The sequence below is a fragment of the Balaenoptera physalus genome (assembly GCF_965194825.1).
Source record: "Balaenoptera physalus genome assembly, chromosome: 8".
In the NCBI taxonomy this organism is placed as follows: Eukaryota; Metazoa; Chordata; class Mammalia; order Artiodactyla; family Balaenopteridae; genus Balaenoptera; species Balaenoptera physalus.
In genome coordinates this window covers 54,074,926-54,093,709 of record NC_138887.1, presented here as the reverse complement: position 1 = coordinate 54,093,709, position 18,784 = coordinate 54,074,926, and the positions used below count along the sequence as shown (strand labels likewise).

The 18,784-nt window shown below is 38.6% G+C and overlaps 1 long non-coding RNA gene across 1 annotated transcript; it reads left to right on the top strand.

The window, feature by feature from the left end:
- Positions 1-1,714: 1,714 nt before the first annotated feature.
- On the top strand, positions 1,715-18,023 carry LOC309665946. Its single transcript, XR_014266800.1, has 2 exons — positions 1,715-9,552; positions 9,899-18,023. It is a non-coding gene; the product is annotated as an uncharacterized lncRNA (long non-coding RNA).
- Positions 18,024-18,784: the final 761 nt, after the last annotated feature.

Sequence of the window (18,784 nt, the reverse complement as noted above, 5' to 3'; positions counted from 1 at the left end):
AATGTATGTGCCATTGTCAATATCAGAGTACCCTACTAGCATCTCACTTTTGCCCTGGGGGCCATTCTTCTTTCCTTCGGACATATTTTCATAATGGAAAAATGAAGAGGAATGAGAACTCGGGGTATAGAGAATGGAAGGGATGGGAAAAGGAAGAATTGAGGCTGATTTAATGAAATGCCTGTTCCAGTGACCCACTTACTATTTGTCCATCTCTGTTAGGAGTTGGCCTTAGAACAGGATACTGTTTCAAAAAAAGTAATAGCCCATTTTCCAAGAAATATGGAGTAGTTTAGATAACTCACTGTACCTTTCAGTTTTTAAAAACTCAGGTAATAAACTTGATTTGTCCGACACAATAGCCAAGTAAAGAATATGGCCTCTTAGTGTCCGTTTGGGAAGGCAGCTATGCTCTCTAGCATACCACTGACACTGCACATACTGGTGTCTGTTTTGGATGAATTGGGTTTTCTTATCTTCACTTTATAAACACTGATAAAGAATTTAAAAAGTAATACACATCGTGCTAAAGATCCAGTTTTTGAAACTGGATTGGAATGTTTAGAGGCGCTGCTGGCCCTCAGAATTGCAGAACCCAGAGTGAATTAAATGTGACTTCATGCCTTACTTTAAAAAAAATTGATCTCTTACAGGCCATCTTTCAGCAGGATTTTAGCAGAAAGTGCTGTAAGACATGGACACACACGCACACACACGCACGTACACACACACACGCACGTACACACACGCGCACGTACACACACACGCACGTACACACACGTACACACACACACACACACACACACACACCAGCTCTGAGGTTATTATCTTGGAAGGTAAATGAGGGATAAGATGAAAAAGCAATCACAGAATCCAGCCCAGGAGAATGAAGGGAGACAGAATAATATTCTTAATTCTACATGGAAGCAGAAGCAAGCCACAGGCGATCTGGGCTCTGAACCAAATAGGAAAGAGGATAATCAGAGAAAGCCTTAAAGATCAATATTTAATGAAAGAGCATAAGAGTATTGCAGTTAGGAAACATTTTTCATATCAATTTGGTCTGATAGTTTCAGACTTATCTCAGAGCAATACAGGTTCAAGATGAGTTTATTCCAGTCAAATTTATAGAAAGAAGTGTTGAAGAAGAGCTAAAACTTACTGCTTAGAGTCACTGATTGGGCTTCAGTATTGATGTTTCCTTGAATCTTTCTCTAGGTGTCTATCTTATTCAAAATTAATTTTTTAGTATTTCTGTTATGGTGAAAGGCCTTCTAATCTATATCTTAGGTAGTCACACACAGGAGAAACGGAGCTCTTTATTATAAGGCAGCTAAGGCAACACCATTCACCTAGGGTTTCAATCCCCTTTAGGCCAGTAACCAGAGGCACAGGCTTGAGCAGTGCTGGCCTCAAAAACACACCTAAAAGCAACACTAGAGGCAACAGGTGCAGATCCCACAAAGGAGATGAGTGAAAGCTGCTTATAGACCGTTGTTGTATTAATTTCCTATTGGCAGACAAATCACCACATGTGTAGTAGCTTAAAACCACTGTCTGGTGGTCAGAGTCTAGAATGGGTCAGCAGACCTGTGTTCTTGTGTAGGCTCTAGGGAAGAATCCAGATCTTTGCCTTTTTCAGCTTCTAGACGCTGCCTGTCTTCCTGGGCCTGTGGCTCCTTCCTCCGTCTTCCTGGGCCTGTGGCTCCTTCCCCCATACTCAAAGCCACCAGCATAGCCTGTTCTGTGTATGCCTACTCTCCCTCTTATAGGACTCTTGTGATTACATTACACCTGGATAATCGAGGAAAATCTCCCCATATCAGAATCCCTAATTCAATTACATCTGCAAAGCTCCTTTGCCATGTAAGTAACATGTTCACAGGTTCTGGGGACGAGGATGTGGATATCTTGCAGGGGTATGTGTGTGGGGTAATTATTCAACCTACTACAGTTGTCAAAATGTCAATCAGAATATAAGGAAGCTTGGTTACAATGCTCATTCCCGATGAACTAAGAGAGAAAAGAAATTATTAGCCCAGGATACTTCAATTCAGCCTCGATGAAGTCAAAGGGAAAAAAAGTCCCTATTTGAAGATCCGTAAGTGAAACAGAAGAAAAAATAGAAAGATGCTGAAGCAAGTGATGCATGAATTCACATCACTAGATTAGTCATCACTACATGTTTAGAGAGAAAGGAAGACAGAGGACAATATTTAGCCTTTATTTACCATAAAAGGTTAGTTAAATCTACATTCAGTCTGTTCCTTGTCATCCTAAAGTGAATATCTTTGTACTAAAAGGGGAAGGAAATTTCCCCTAATATTTCAATTTTCTTACTTTTTATATTCATATTTTATATTTGTTTTATTAGAGATGCCCTAAGCATTGTTGACCTTAGAATTGTTTTGTTTTATGGAAAATGGTGTTTGTGAAAATATTTGCTTTGGAGAACAGCTTGTTCACTTAAAGTTGTAGACAATGTTTGTTTTTAGGAGGATGAATTTATTCACCAGCCTCCTGATAACTGCTATGACTTCACTGATCTTGCAAAAGCAACTCAGCCAAAAAAAAAAAAACAAAAAAAGAAGAGCAATGACAAGAAAAATGTAAATTTAAATTAGAAGACTATCTCATGGACTTTTTATTTGTGGAAGTTGATTTTGCAAGTAAACATTTTTTTTATTTTAAAAGCAGTTCATTTTCATTTTAAAAAGCAGTTATTTTTTAACAACTTAAAATTCTTTATTCCTCAGTAACACAGTATTTTTGAGTCTTCTGATTCTTCTATCAACTCTTTGGATAGTGTGCTAATTGAATCTTGAACATAAGTCTCCAGTTATCCCAGCATCTCTGTTCTTTTATTATATATTTGAAAATTTTCATAATTAAAAGTGAAGAGATTTTAACTGTTCTTGCAACTATTCTAAAATATATATTTGAAATTATATTTTAGGGTCTGATGGCACTTCACTTCTTTCATTGCCAAATGAAATATTGAAAGTTCTGTGATAATGCAAATAGATTTCAAATCCATACAAATTTTGGAAATATCAAGTATTTCAAAATAATATTGAAGCTTTTATTTATGACATGGAGTTTATCACAGTAACACGTTGGCTAAACTAAACTTAATTGTGAATACCATCAGCCATAAATGGAAGGCAGACCCAAAACATAGGGTATCTCAAAAGTCTAAGATGTTCTTAAGCTTCAATAATCTCAGAAGTATAAATGCTTCAAAATAAAAAAAAAATTGAAAATGTAAATTATTTACATTTACCACATCATGCAGTTTTGAGAAACTTTGAATAATAAATTTTTTATTGTGGTAAAAATCCCATAACATAAAATTTACCATTTTAACCATTTCTTAATGTACAGTTAAGTAGTATTAAGTGTATTCACATAGTTGTGCAACCAATTTCCAGGACTTTTTCATCTTGCCAAAACTGAAACTCTATACCCATTAAACAACAAGTGCCCATTTCCTCTTTTCCACCGTCCCTGACAACCAGCCATCCACTTTCTATTTTTATGAATTTGACTACTCTAGATATCTCATAGTAAGGAAATAATTCAGTATTTGTCTTTTTGTGCTTGGCTTATTTCACTTAGCATAATGTCCTTGAGGTTTATCCACACTGTAGCATGTATCAGAATTTCCTTCCCTTTCAAGGCAGAATAATATTCTATAATATGTATATACCACATTTTGTTTATCAGCTCATCCATCGATGGACATCTGAGTTGTTTCCACCTTTTGGTTATTGCCATTAATGCTGCTATGAACATTAAAGTATGAATATCTTTTCGAGACCCTGCTCTCAATTCTTTTGGATATATATCTAGAAATGAAATTGCTGGATCATATAGCCATTCTATTTTTAATCTGAGGAACCACCATACTTTTGTCTATAGTGGCTGCACCATTTTGCATTCCCACCAACAGGGCACAAGTGTTCTAATTACTCCACATCCTTGCCAACACTGGTTATTTTCTGTTTTTTTGATAGTATTAGCCATCCTAATGTGTATGAGGTGATGATATCTCATTGTGGTTTTGATTTTACTTCTTCCTAATGATTAGTGATGTTGAGCATCTTTTCATATGTTTGTTGGTCAAATAATACATTTTTAATTTAATTTTTTGTTTTAGTCAGTGTCTGCCATCTTCAGAGTGACTAAAAAAAATTAATTTTTCAAATATTTCAAAACTAAATAAGTAAAGATAAATAGTCTTCCAAATCATGCTCACTTTATAAATTTGTAACGTCTGTACTACTGAAGATATTAAAACTTAAAACTGAACGAAGAATTTTGGGATCCTGTGAATGTAAAACAGAGCTCAGGTTTGCTGTTCGAAGCTGTACTTGGGCAGAGCCCCCATTATGCCTCTGGGTGTCACCTGAAACTATTTGACTTGCTTCCACCTGGGATACAACACCTATAGCTCCTCCCTGGGAAGCTTGTCCATGATGGGCAGTGTCACCCTCGGTAGCTCATTGTTTGGGAGAACCACAGACACATCCTTAAACTCCTCTTGCTTCAGGAGCCCCTAAGTTAGCTGGCCAGGGCTGGATGTCACCAGTGGGGAGTCTAACACCCCCAGAGCCTGCTTGGTCACCAAGGAGCTACAGATGTCCTGTTGCATTAGATAACTGAGTCTTCTTTCTTTCAGCGTGATTATTACTTAGCTCTTAAAATGTTGTATCAGCCTAATTGTTCTCCTGCAAGCTGGTATAACTTTTTGAGCTTCATATTTCTCTGGACTTTTGAGTATTCAAAATATTTCTAGCATCATTTTGGCTTTTGATCTCATCAGAGAACGCATTAGCTGGCAGCTTTCTCTAAAGGCTAACAGATACAAACCCAAAGAAGGAAAGTTATAATCGTATTTTAAATGTACCCTGAGTGTCAATGAGCCCAAATCTGTAAAATGTTACTTGCTATTCCTTCTAAATGATTTGATACCCTGAGTGGTACATAAATAATTGAATAGTGACTTTTAATTAAGGCTCTGAAGTGAAAGCTGCTTTATGCAAAATTAAATGCTTTTTAATAGCTAATTGAGAAAACACTTTTAAACACTAAAAGTACCATACCAGGAAACTGAGCAAATTACCAATTTGATTTGGTAAGGTGTTCTCAGATGACACTTAGGATTCTGTTTCTTTTTGTAAATGAATGTTCCTTTTTGTTCACAAAGCTCAGAATTTTATTTCAATATGGCCAATACTTCAAACATAGACCATGTAATGTATTAAATAATATATTAATGTGAAAAATCAATATATCCTATGACTACTTAGGAACTAAATAATATGTTTCATATCTTTATCTAAGTTTTACAGATAGTAAAGGTAACTAAGCATTATGTATTGAATTGTGCCCCCTGCATTCATATGTTGGTGTCTTAATCCCCAATACCTTAGAATATGACCTTATCTGAAATAGGATCATTGCAGATGTAATTAGTTAAGATGAGGTCATTCTGGAGTAGGATAGGCTCCTAATCCAATATGAGTGGTGTCCTTATTAGAAGGGGAATATTGGATACAGAGACGCACACAGAGGGATGCCAAGGAATGCCAAAGGTTGCCAGCAAACCACCAGAAGCTGAAAGAGTGGCATGGAACAGATTGCCCTGTGCAGCTCTCAGCAGAAACCAACCCTACTGACATTGATTTCAGATTTCCAGCCTACATAACTGTGAGACAGTAAATTTCTATTGTGTAAGCCACCCTGCACGTGGTACTTTGTCATGGCAGCCCTAGCCAAATGTTATGAACTGAATGCTTGTATCCATCAAAATTCATATGTTGAAGCCGTAATCTCCATTGCGAGGGTATTTGGAGATAGGGCCTTTGGGAGGTCATTAGGTTTAGATGAGATCATGATGATGGGGCCCTGAGTTGGAATTAGTGTCCTTATAAAAAAGAGCCATCAGAGAGCTTACAGTCTCTCATTCTATCTCTCTGCCCTATGAGGACACAGCAAGAAGGTAGCCATCAGCAAGGCAGGAAGAAATTCCTTCACCAGAACCCAATGATGCTGGCACCCTGATCTTGGACTTCCCAGCCTCAGATCTGTGAAAAAATAAATATCTGTTTTTTAAGCCACCCAGTCTATGGCATTTTGCTATAGCAGCCTGAGCTAAGACACCAACTAATATACTAGGTAACCCACATGGAACTCCAAGTTGAGTATGGAGCACAAACAACTCTGCTGGGTGTCTGACATCAAGTTGACATAAAAATTTCTTTTAAAACATTGAAGATAATTATAATTAAATGTCAAATTTGTGAGCATCCTAACATTGATCAGAAATTGTTTTTAGAGACAGATGAATAAAGCAAATACTTCTAAATATGAGTGTAATACTGTGTTCTAAAGTGCTGCAGTATTGGGAATCTTGCCACTCAAAGCTGATTTAAACATTTGCCAAATTAAAACACATAGTAATCAAATAAGTACACAGGCTTCTGTAAATGTGAGTAGGCAAATATAATTGTCATTTCAGTAATTATACTTATTCCCTAAGGCCAAATAATCAATTTTCGTTTTATCTTCAAAACAACCCTGTAGGGTAAAACTATTATTAGTCTGACTTTACAGCTGTTGAACCAGATTAGCAAAGCTAAGTTACTCATCCAAATTTTTACAGATAATAAGCCATGTGTGACTTTTAGGTGTGGATATTTAAATGCTATAACACCCTTAAAGAATATGCATAAATTTCAAAATGCAAATTTTAATAAGTTTATTTTACAAGTCTCTCATTATTTTTATAAAAAACTTAAAAATGAAAATTATCCTTAGAATTTCTATATCTGAGAGGCTGGCTCTTTGAAGTATGTAGTCATTTTAAAGTTGACCCTTGAACAACGTGGGTTTGAATTGCATAGGCCCACTTATATCTGGATTCTTTTCAATAAATATAGTACTTGTATTTTCATTTTACAGCTCTTCAAACAGAGTGTGAGGGGAAAACCCTGTGTTGGGTTAGAGATCACAATATGTGGGATCCAAAAGTACTAGAATTTGAGTCCTGATCCTATTCAAACTGTTTTAGCTTCCTGCCCTTGGGTGAATCATTGATTAATTTCTTTGTTTTTGAGACAGATAATACTTGGATTTTTGATTTCACAGGGGGTCAGCACTTCTAACCCCTGCATTGTTCAAGGGTCAACTGTATATTTAAATATATTATCTCTATGAGTTTTTTTCCTTAAGTAGGCAACTAAAGAAGAATTTCTAACTCATTGGTGGGATTCTTATTTATTTATTTTTTTGATTCTTTAACAGACTTTTAGTTAGGATTTTATCCTTAATTTTTCTATCTAGTGTTTTGAGAATTATGTAGAATGGAATAAATTGTGTTTTGCAAGTGTAAGTTGCTATTTATTATGACTGATACACTAGAATATCAGTGCCCTCTTAAAGGTCTCTAATCTTATATTCTGTTTAAGATCTGTTGGCTTTCCTTACCAAATGCATCAAAACAAACTATTCTGCTCTTATTTGTCAAACGTTTTACCACAGTTATTACTTTTCCACAAATATTTCCCAACTTTCCTTTACTGTAGTTAGCGTAGTCCCTATTAAAAAAGTTTATTAACTTCTCATAGGGTTGCTGTCACCGTTGAGTGAGATGAAATTTATTTCATAATACAGGTCCTCTCATACGCAAGATTATGCAAATTACCCAGCTTCTCACCAAATTATAGTCACAATTAGATGAGATAATCAATATAGTATGCTTAACACATTGTCAGCACATAGTGAGCCCTCATTACATATTAGTTGTTAATAATAATGTTAACAACAGGATGAGACTCTTTTAATAATAGAGATTTATGTTGTAATAATGGGTTATGATCACGTACATACTGATAATAGTTCGTTTTAAATGTTAAAAAAAGGAATGGGAATAAATCTTTTGCTTATGTTCAATAAATTTAAAAAAACAATAAATAATTTCTTCTTTTTCTTTATACTTTTAACTATTTATCAGTAGGGATACCCCAGGAGGTTAAGCCAAGAGACCCAGCTTGCTACTGGGGACCTTGGAAGAATAATGGTGCCTACGCTGGTGTTGCACTTGGTGCCTACCAGTGCTTTATGACCTGAGTCTCATTCTCTAGGACTCCCTCTGGGACCAGAAAATGGTTTCCAAATTGTGGATGACTCTGTTGGTCCACTGCCCTAAGACTGCTTCCTTTGCAGTATTTGCTGAGTGGAGGTGTTAAATAACTTGAAAAGTGCAACACCTCGTGCAGAAAAATGAGTTCATGGTATCAGATGCCTGGAAGGATGAGGATTTTGGGTACTTCTGCTGGGTAATGCCTTTGGAAGTCCTCAGAAATTTCCTTGGTGAGTCCTAGAACCTAGTTAACTGTATCGGTGCCAAGCAGCTGAAGGAAATTATGTCTGTGCTGTCTTCCTTCACAGTTCTAGGTACTATGATCTCATTTTTTTTTTTTTTTGACTGATGACTGTAAAAAAGTAGATTGTTTTTCGATTGGTAATTAGATTATTGGATGACTGCCAAAAAAGAGTAGATTGCTCTTTGATGTTTTTAATATCTGGCATATATTTTTGGGCCAGAACAAGACTAGCAGAAGCATTTTATTATATATTTCTGTGAGTAACCTCTGAAGCAGAAAAGATTCAACTATTCAAATTAAATAGAAACTTTAAATAGCTAATATAATAGTGGAGGAACTTTAGAAATGTCCATGTAGTAAAAGGTAAAGACAATTCTGGACCATTCTAAGAAAGATCTTAAGCACTTCAGCAAGAGTGTGTTGTAAACAAATTTATGTGGAGCATGAATTGTATGAGAAAAAAGAGTGGAAGAAGGAAAACTGGCTCAGAGACCATCCTGGTAATTCAGGTGCAAAATGAGTGTTGTGTGCGTGTGTGTGTGTGTGTGTGTGTGTGTGTGTAATATGAGATGTGCAGGACCTACTCTGAAGCCATTGAATCAAACTGTGTGGAAGTGAGGCCAAGAAATCCATCCATATTTTTAAAAACTTCCTCAAATGATTTCAAGGGCAACCAGGACTAAACTTCCTGGCTGAGATGAGGAAAAAGCTAAAATTAAATTGTTGCTTTGTGCCCTATCTCCAAATTTTATCTTGTTCTTATGAATCTTTGTGCTGACTTTGCTACTGAAGCAACCTTGGGTCCACTTGCCTGCTGTGCAGCAAAGCCAATTGACTGACAGCAGGCTGTGGTGAAGGAAAGTACAGTATTTATTTGCAGTGTGCTAAGGAGTACGGGCAGCTCGTCTTCCAAAGACCCAAACTCCTCGATGGCTTTCAGGGAAGGATTTTAAAAGCAGTGTTTGGGGTGAGGGCTACAGGGTGTGTGGCTTTCTTCTGATTGGTTGGCAGTGGGATAACAGGGTGATGTTTGAGGAGTCTTAATCAAGCTTCTGGTCCCCACCAGGGGTCTTAATTTCCTGCAGAACAACTCAAATATGTGTGTCAGATTGTTATACATTTCCTTTGAGGAGGAACTAGGAATGTTTATAACTAAACTATTGTCATTACTTTTCTTCTTTTTTTTTTTTTAAGATTTTTTTTTTTTTAGAAATTCACGTTCTTTTATTTATTTATTTATTTATTTATGACTGTGTTGAGTCTTCGTTTCTGTGCGAGGGCTTTCTCTAGTTGCGGCAAGTGGGGGACCACTCTTCATCGCGGTGCGCGGGCCTCTCACCATCGCGGCCTCTCTTGTTGCGGAGCAGAGGCTCCAGACGCGCAGGCTCAGTAATTGTGGCTCACGGGCCCAGTTGCTCCGTGGCATGTGGGATCTTCCCAGACCAGGGCTCGAACCCGTGTCCCCTGCATTGGCAGGCAGATTCTCAACCACTGCGCCACCAGGGAAGCCCATTACTTTTCTTCTTTAACTGCTTTTCCTTTGTTTCTGCAGTCCCGCTCTTCCCTAATTAGTAACTGCTTGAGTCTGCTCTTTGGAACTCAGGGAAGGCCTCGGAGACTAAAGCCTTTTTCTACAAACAAGAAATGGTGGACATGGAGAGGCTTTTGTACCCAGGAGGGCCCCTCAGGGTCCTGCTCAGTTTCAACCCCCCCTTTTTCTTTGATACTTCTCAATCCTGAGGGCAACAAGGGCGGGAGAAGAAAGGGAATAAAGTTTTGGATAGAGAGGTTCATCATATACTTGGCAGAGGAACTCGGTTTTAGGGGACTCAGTTTCAATATCACTTAACTGATGATGGACTTCCCTTCCTCACAGACCCTTCCTTTTGTCTATATAGCCCTGTACCCTGTTCTTGCTCTTCCTTATTGCCTAGATGAAACCTCTTGGGGTTGAACAAGAACAACAAAATTTTACAATGAAAAAAAATCTAAAAGATATCATCAATGGAACAACTTGAAAGTTTAGGGATCTTCTGAATAACTAATAGTCAGAGGTCCCTAATAGTTACAGAATGAATGACCCTGGATGACATTACCAAACAAAAAGGATCATGTGGAAAAGAACAATGTTATTGCAATTCTGTGTAACATCTCTTTTCAAATGTAAACATATCAGATGCTGGATAACCTTTTACTCATTCTAAAGAAGAGATGGATGGCCTCAGACCTTGACAGGGCTTCCCCTCATCACCCTGGTTCTTTAGTCACTGTCAGGGCAACCAAAAGCATCATTTCCCACCTGGGGAGTTGCTGTGGCCTGGCCTTTCAGAGGCCTCCTCTAAAAAGTTAAGTATAAATAACAAGTGCTGGAAAGTCTTTAATCCGTGAATTAGCATTTCAAAGATCAAAGATAATAGACCTCTGAAGTCTCTCTCTGTACCAAAGAGCTGTCACCACGCTAATAGTTCAGAAGCTCCTGGTCTCTCTGTTTCCTTCCTGTCTCTTTCTCTACCTGTTCTCTCTCTCTCTCTCTCTTTTTCTCTCTCTCCCCTCAAACCCTTACAGTTTTAGGAATATGCTCTTTGTTTCCTTTCCCTTGGTGGTTATTCTACGATTGTCTGTCTTTATTATCTGTGCTCATCCAGCTGTCCTTCCTCCTGTACCTCTCATGAAGCAAATATTTTTTGAGCTTCCACTTTGTATTAGGCTCTGTGCTAAATTCTGGATATTCAACAGAAAATAAAACAAACATGATCCTTGCCCTCATATGTATATATGATGCTTGCATTTTTGCTTTCCTTCGGTCTACTTTCTCTTTCTCTTTTTCTTTCTACTTCTTTGACCTCTGTTAATTGGCTATAATGAAGAATGAAAAAAAAATGTAATGCAACTTATATGTATATATTGCTAATCTCTCTCCTCCCACTGCCCTACGTTTTGATGTTTTTTTCGCTTAAAAATCAAAGTAAAACAATAACTGAAAAAAAAGACTTAAATGTTAAGACCTGAAACCATAAAACTCCTAGAATAAAGCATAGAGGGTAAGCTCCTTAAAAAAAAAAAACAAAAAAAAAAAAACTGAAGCTAACCAAGCAGAGTCTGGGATATTATCCAGTATTCAAACACATTAATAATTCTCAGTAAAATGTATCAAGATTTATTTATATCAAGTGGAGTAAATGAAGGTTAAATTGATACTTAGTCTCATGACATTTTAGGTCAAATTTTGCTACTAAAAGAATCTCAGCATCAGACTTATAAAAAACTTTACTAATTTCAGAGCTTCCTTATCTTAGAAAAAGGACGAAGGATTTCAGACCTGCTTAGCGCATGCCTGGCGCACAGTAGGCAGTCTTAGAAATATGTGCTGAATGAAATTTCACCCACTTTATTGTCCAAATATGTGCATCATGTAAGGACAAGTATAACTCAAAATTAAGAGGTTTGATTCTCCCTGTTGACAATAAGGGAAGAGTTTTCCTCTCCCTCTTTTTCTTGGAGGATTTATTTTAGAAAACATATAATTGGAAGTACTTTCTTCTCTTTTTGAAATGTACATAAATCCTTTTGAGGATGACATTGGCATTTGGTCAGCTTTGTGACCCAAGAATGTGTTTCTCAAGAACCTGGGAGCCATCTCTCTGAATACGAACATCAAGGGAGATAGCACCCCTCTCTCCCAGTTTCTGGGGGATGGTAGTACACTAATTTAGGTGGGTGCTTTGTTCTAAGTTGCAAAACTACCTCCTGTCATAAAGATCTGAGAATTTTGTTTTTTTTCTTGGTAAAGCCAGCTAGCTAATATAGATGGTTACTTAATTACCAGGTAAAGTAAGGATGAACTACGTGTGTGTGACAAATGGTGCTGTCAAGTCCTCTTACTTGAGGACTAGTTATTAGTTATTTTTTGAACATGTATAAGATGAGTTGTATCTGCTTAGCTATACAAAAGCAGAAGATTCCTCTCTGTTCTTACAGCCTCTTAGAGGGATTTAATGCTTATGCAATAAAAAAAAAAAAAGTGTTTCTTTCTCTGCTGTCTTTGTGGAGAGGATTTCTGGGCTGGGAGATGATTTTGTTTTTAATTCTATTTCCCCAACGATTTACACCATGATGTAGTAGCCACATTTTAAAGATAATGTTCAGCTAATTTTAACTCCTTCTTACTGAAATTTTTGTTTGCTAGTGATAAATTTCAGTTAATGTTGAATTAGCCTTTTGTGTAAAGCATGGGCAGTTGGTAGGTGTCACTTGTAAAAGTAATATGTGTACTTCTTAAATATTGCGGCCTGAGACGGAGATTGCTGAGGTAGGGGATGGTCTATTGATATCTGAGGAATTTGAAAGAAGAAAAGTTAAGAAGGAAATCTTCTAAAGTCAATGGCAAAAGCTAAAAAGAGAAAAGAAGTGTGTCTGAGCTGAGCGAGTTTGAGAGATTATTTTACTCAGTGGGTGTGATGGTTAATTTTATGTGTCAAATTGACTACTCTAAGGGATGCCCAGATAGCTGGTAAAACACCATTTCTGGGCGTGTCTGTGAGGATGTAAAGAAGGTCACCCTCACCAATGTGGGTGGGTGCCATCCAGTTGCTTGAGGGCCTGTGTAGAGCAAAAAGGCAGAGGAAGGTCGAGTTTGCTCTCTTTGCTTGAGCTCAGACATCCTTCTCCTGCCCTTGGATATCAGTGCTTCTGGTTCTCTGGCTTTCAGATTGAGACCTGGACTTAAATCACTGGCCCCCCGGGTCAGTGGACTCAGGGTCTTTGGACTCAGACTTACACTACTGGTTCCCCTGGTTCTCAGGCCGTCAGACTTGAATTAAATTACACAACTGTTTTCCCTGGTTCTTCAGCTTTCAGACAGCAAATGATGAGGCTTCTCAGCCTCTATAATTTTGTAAGCCAATTCCTGTAAATAAATTCCCAATGCCTCTCTCTCTCTTTTTGTCCTATTGCTTCTGTTTCTTGGAGAACCCTGACACAATGGGACTCACTACAGTGTTCCTGTAGAGTTATTCATTTTAACTCATTTAGGATCACAGACACATGTGCTCTCATGTAAACTTAGTTTTATCCAGACTTTTGAGTGATGTTTCATTGGTCACCTCTGCATATTTTTGAAATAATTGTGTACATTGTAGATCTGCAGGTATTTTTGGAATTTAGATATTTAATCTGTTAAAATATCTTTGGCTGCACATAGTAAATACCTGACTCAATGGCCTTATGAAGACATATTAGCTCCTGTGCAAGTTTAGAGGAAGGACAGGGCTTCATGATTGGCTAAGCCCAGTGGCTCTCATTTCATTTCTCTTTTATTCTATTGGTTGTGCCTTCATTGTGTTATCACCATCCTTAGACTGGTTTCTCTTACCATGGCATGTGCCATGCTTTAAAACTGCCTACTATGAGAAGCAACTTTTGCCCCGTTATTTCAAGTAAGACTCCTGAGATTCTCCTTTATCAGACCACTGTGTTCGCATATATACACCTGAAGCAAAGCCTGTGGTCAAGGAAAGGCACTAAACTAGCTAAGAACCAGCCTTGTAGATAGAGTGAGATTCCCCTTCCTCTGCATTACATGTGTTACTGGGAAACACTGTATACTTTCAGCATGGGAGAAGATAGCTGGAGTAAATGGGTACTGGGTAGGTACCAAGGCACAGTGTAGTGAATAGGCCAAGACGTGTCTGTTACATAAAATTTTACAAGGTTGGGCTTCCCTGGTGGCGCAGTGGTTGAGAGTCTGCCTGCCAATGCAGGGGACACGGGTTCGAGCCCTGGTCTGGGACGATCCCACATGCCGCGGTGCAACTAGGCCCATGAGCCACAATTACTGAGCCTGCGCGTCTGGAGCCTGTGCTCCGCAACAAGAGAGGCCTTGACAGTGAGAGGCCCGCGCACTGCCATGAAGAGTGGCCCCCACTTGCCGCAACTGGAGAAAGCCCTCGCACAGAAACGAAGACCCAACACAGTCATAAATAAATAAATTAATTAATTAAAAAAGAAAAATTTTACAAGGTATAATCTGCCAAGGCACCCGTGAGTTAGTGTTACTAGGTGCTAGAGAAGACTTAGGGTTCGCCTGCTTTGCGTAGTTTCTCACACTGTTATTATAGGAATGATTCATCCCCCTGTGACACATCTCTACTGTGGTAGAGATGAACGGTGCTGACTGCAGTTCATTCTCTGGAAGACTTCACAGTCTCTTGCACCAATGACCTCAGAAAATGAGCTATATGGAGCAACTGGGACATTTAAGAACAGGTGCAAGTTTGCCGTGGTCCCTTCCTCTTCCCAGGCTATGACAAGCCTAGAAGCCTTGTATGGAGAATAGTCACGTCACTAGATAGGGGAGCTTCCGTCATCCCGAATCCGGTGGCAACGCAAAGCAGAAGACTATGCTATCTCTGAAGAAACAGCATGAGCAAGGAATAAACTTCAGCTGTGTTAATGCATGAGGTTGCAGGGTTAACAGGACAACATCATAACCTAGCTTATCCTGATTGACTTATTATGTCACATTATTGGATCACATCTGGCATTATTCAAGCTCTATTATAAGTTTAAGTGCTTTTTTCTCGTATTTATAAAGTAATATTTATATTTGTGGGGGTTGGCCGCTGCTTTATTGCAACATTTTCTCTTTATGGTCCAACCATATTCTCTTTCAGAGCTATAAATTAATATATAAAATGTGTCTTTCCTTACCCAGCCCTGCCACTTGGCCTATAGGCTAACAACATAAGTATACATTACTTTTATGGGTAAAATGGTTAAAGTTTTAAGTATGAGTCTTATGGTTAAGAATTCAAGTAATTACTATAAAAGAGTCCACTTAAAAGCACTTTCTTAAGAGCACAAATGAGCTACCTTGAAAATATTGCTTTGTTGCCACTAAGTTGAGAACGTAAAATAATGTTTTACATTCACATACTACTTTAATGATTCTAGATTTGTTTCATATGTTTTATCTCTTTTCCTCCTCACTCTGATTAAATGAGATATTAGAAAAGTGGTATCACTGCAGGCTATAGATGAGTAAACTGTACGGTCAGACTTACCCAAGGCCTAATCCATGGTTAAATGAGATTTATAGACTCCCAAATAAGTGGTATTTATATCATGCCACATGTCAAAACCACTTCTATGAATATAATAGTTATATTTCCTATGATTTTCTAAAAAGATAAGCCAATGATGTCTTACTTTTTACAGCATAAAGTAATTTACTGCATTTTTGTCTTAATACTTGATGCTTGCCAAGAAACACAAGAAATGATTTAAAACTCTCTTGTGTGCTATCTGGTGAGTTCTTCTAACAAACTTCAAATCTCAAACTATGTATCTCTGGAAAATAGCATGGGAATATTTTATTATAAAGAAGTTAATTATAAAAAGCATTTATTTTCCAACTGAAAATCTAGGTTTACAATGAACATACTTTAGAACCTGGCAAGGCAGGTAGCATGGTGTATTACATATTGTGCCAGGGATCCCCAAGTCCACCCTGTCTCAGTGAGTCACTAGAAGGACTCCGAAAAGCTGTTAAATGCATGGTTACAGATTATTACAGTGAAAGGACACAGATTAAAATCAGCAGAGGGAAAAGGTGCATGGGGAGAGGTCCGGGAGTAATCAGGTATAAACTTCCAGGTGTTTCCTCCCAGTAGAGTCACACGGGGACATGCTTAATTCTCCCAGCAGTGATGTGTGACAACACATGTAAAATGTTGCAAACCGTGGAAGCTCCCATTAGCCTTGACAGTTTTTCTTGGGGATCACTCAGGTAGGCATGCAGCACTGTGTGAGTGACCACAACTCAGACTCCAGTCCTCCCAACCCCTGCCAGAGCAAAACAGGCATTCACCACAAGAACAGCATGGCCTAAGGCCACAGGCATACAAAGAATTTATCAGGTAGAATATACCGGGGCTCAGCTCATCTCCCAGGAACTGGCCAAGGGCAGTTCTAAAGATTGGCCTCTCTTTGTGATGTGCAGGGTTTGAGTAACTCAGGCCTGCTCAAAAAAGTGAACCCTTTTGTGCCTAGATATAGAATGGGACCTGGAATTAGGATGAAGTAATTCTGCTGTGTGACCAATAGCAAATCCCTTGTGATCCCTAAGCCTCAACTTTATGATCTTTAAAATGAGGTTAATAACATAGGAAAACATAATGATCTCATTGGAGTATAATTAAAAAAAAATGAAGGAATGTATATAACGGAGTCTTATAGTTGATAGTTTATTCAAGTGATTATGGAAAGTTGGGTATAGGAGCCTCATAATAAACATTTGATGGTGTAAATGCATTTATTCATTCGATAAACATTCATTGAATGTCTAGAATTTGCTAGGTACTAGGAGAGAACAAAATGTTAAAGCTTCCTAACATGCTTCTTGCTCTCACGGAAGTTATTATATATTAAGAATGGGTAGAGAGCACTCCCTCTTGCGAGAGCACCAGAATCACAACTTACTGCTGAACAATCATCGACAAGAAGACACTGGAACTCACCGAAAAAGGTACCCCACATCCAAAGACAAAGGAGAAGCCGCAATGAGACAGTAGAAGGGGAGCAATCACAATAAAAACAAATCCCATAACCACTGGGTGGTGACTCACAAACTGGAGAACACTTATACCACAGAAGTCCCCCCAGTACAGTGAAGGTTCTGAGCCCCACGTCAGGCTTCCCAACCTGGGGGTCTGGCAACGGGAGGAGGAATTCCTAGAGAATCAGATTTTGAAGGTTAGCGGGATTTGATGCAGGACTTCGACAGACTCCACTCTTGGAGGGCACACACAAAGTAGTGTGTGCAATGGGACCCAGGGGAAGGAGCAGCTACCCCATAGGAGACTGAACCAGACCTACCTGCTAGTGTTGCAGGGTCTCCTGCAGAGGCGGGTGGTGGCTGTGGCTCACTGTGGGGACAAGGACACTGGAAGCAAAAGTTCTGGGAAGTACACATTGGTGTGAGCCCTCCCAGAGTCTGCCATTAGCCCCACCAAAGAGCCAGGTAGGCTACAGTGCTGGGTTGCATCAGGCCAAACAAGCAAAAGGGAGGGAACCCAGTCCCACCCATCAACAGACAAGTGGATTAAAGTTTTACTGAGCTCTGCCCACCACCAGTCCCTCCCATCAGGAAGCTTGCACAAGCCTCTTAGATAGCCTCATCCACCAGAGGGCAGACAGCAGAAGCAAGAAGAATTACAATTCTGCAGCCTGTGGAAGGAAAACCACATTCACAGAAAGATAGACAAAATGAAAAGGCAGAGGACTCTGTACCAGATGAAGAAACAAGATAAAACCCCAGAAAAACAACTAAATGAAGTGGAGATAGGCAACCTTCCAGAAAAAGAATTCAGAATAATGATAGTGAAGATGATCCAGGACCTCAGAAAAAAGAATGGAGGCAAAGATCGAGAAGATGCAAGAAATGTTTAACAAAGACCTAGAAGAATTAAAGAACAAACAAACAGAGATGAACAATACAATAACTGAAATGAAAACTACACTAGAAGGAATCAATAGCAGAATAACTGAGGCAGAAGAACGGATAAGTGACCTGGAAGACAGAATGGTGGAATTCACTGCCATGGAAAAGAATAAAGAAAAAAGAATTAAAAGAAATGAAGACACCCTAAGAGACCCCTGGGACAACATTAAATGCAACAACATTCACACTATAGGGGTCGCAGAAGGAGAAGAGAGAGAGAAAGGACCTGAGAAAATATGTGAAGAGATTATAGTCGAAAACTTCCCTAACATGGGAAAGGAAATAGCCACCCAAGTCCAGGAAGCGCAGAGAGTCCCAGGCAGGATAAACCCAAGGAGAAACATGCTGAGACACATAGTAATAAAACTGACAAAAATTAAAGACAAAGAAAAATTATTGAAAGCAACAAGGGAAAAACGACAAATAACATACAAGGGAACTCCCATAAGGTTAACAGCTGATTTGTCAGCAGAAACTCTACAAGCCAGAAGGGAGTGGCATGATATATTTAAAGTGATGAAAGGGAAGAACCTACAACCAAGAGTACTCTACCTGGCAAGGACCTCATTCAGACTTGACAGAGAAATCAAAAGCTTTACAGACAAGCAAAAGCTAAGAGAATTCAACACCACCAAACCAGCTCTGCAACAAATGCTAAAGGAACTTCTCTAAGTGGGAAACACAAGAGAAGAAAAGGACCTACAAAAACAAACCCAAAACAATTAAGAAAATGGTCATAGGAACATACATATCGATAATTACTTTAAACGTGAATGGATTAAATGCTCCAACCAAAAGACACACCCTCGCTGAATAGATAAAAAAGAAGACCCATATATATGCTGTCTACAAGAGACCCACTTTAGACCTAGGGACACATACAGACAGAAAGTGA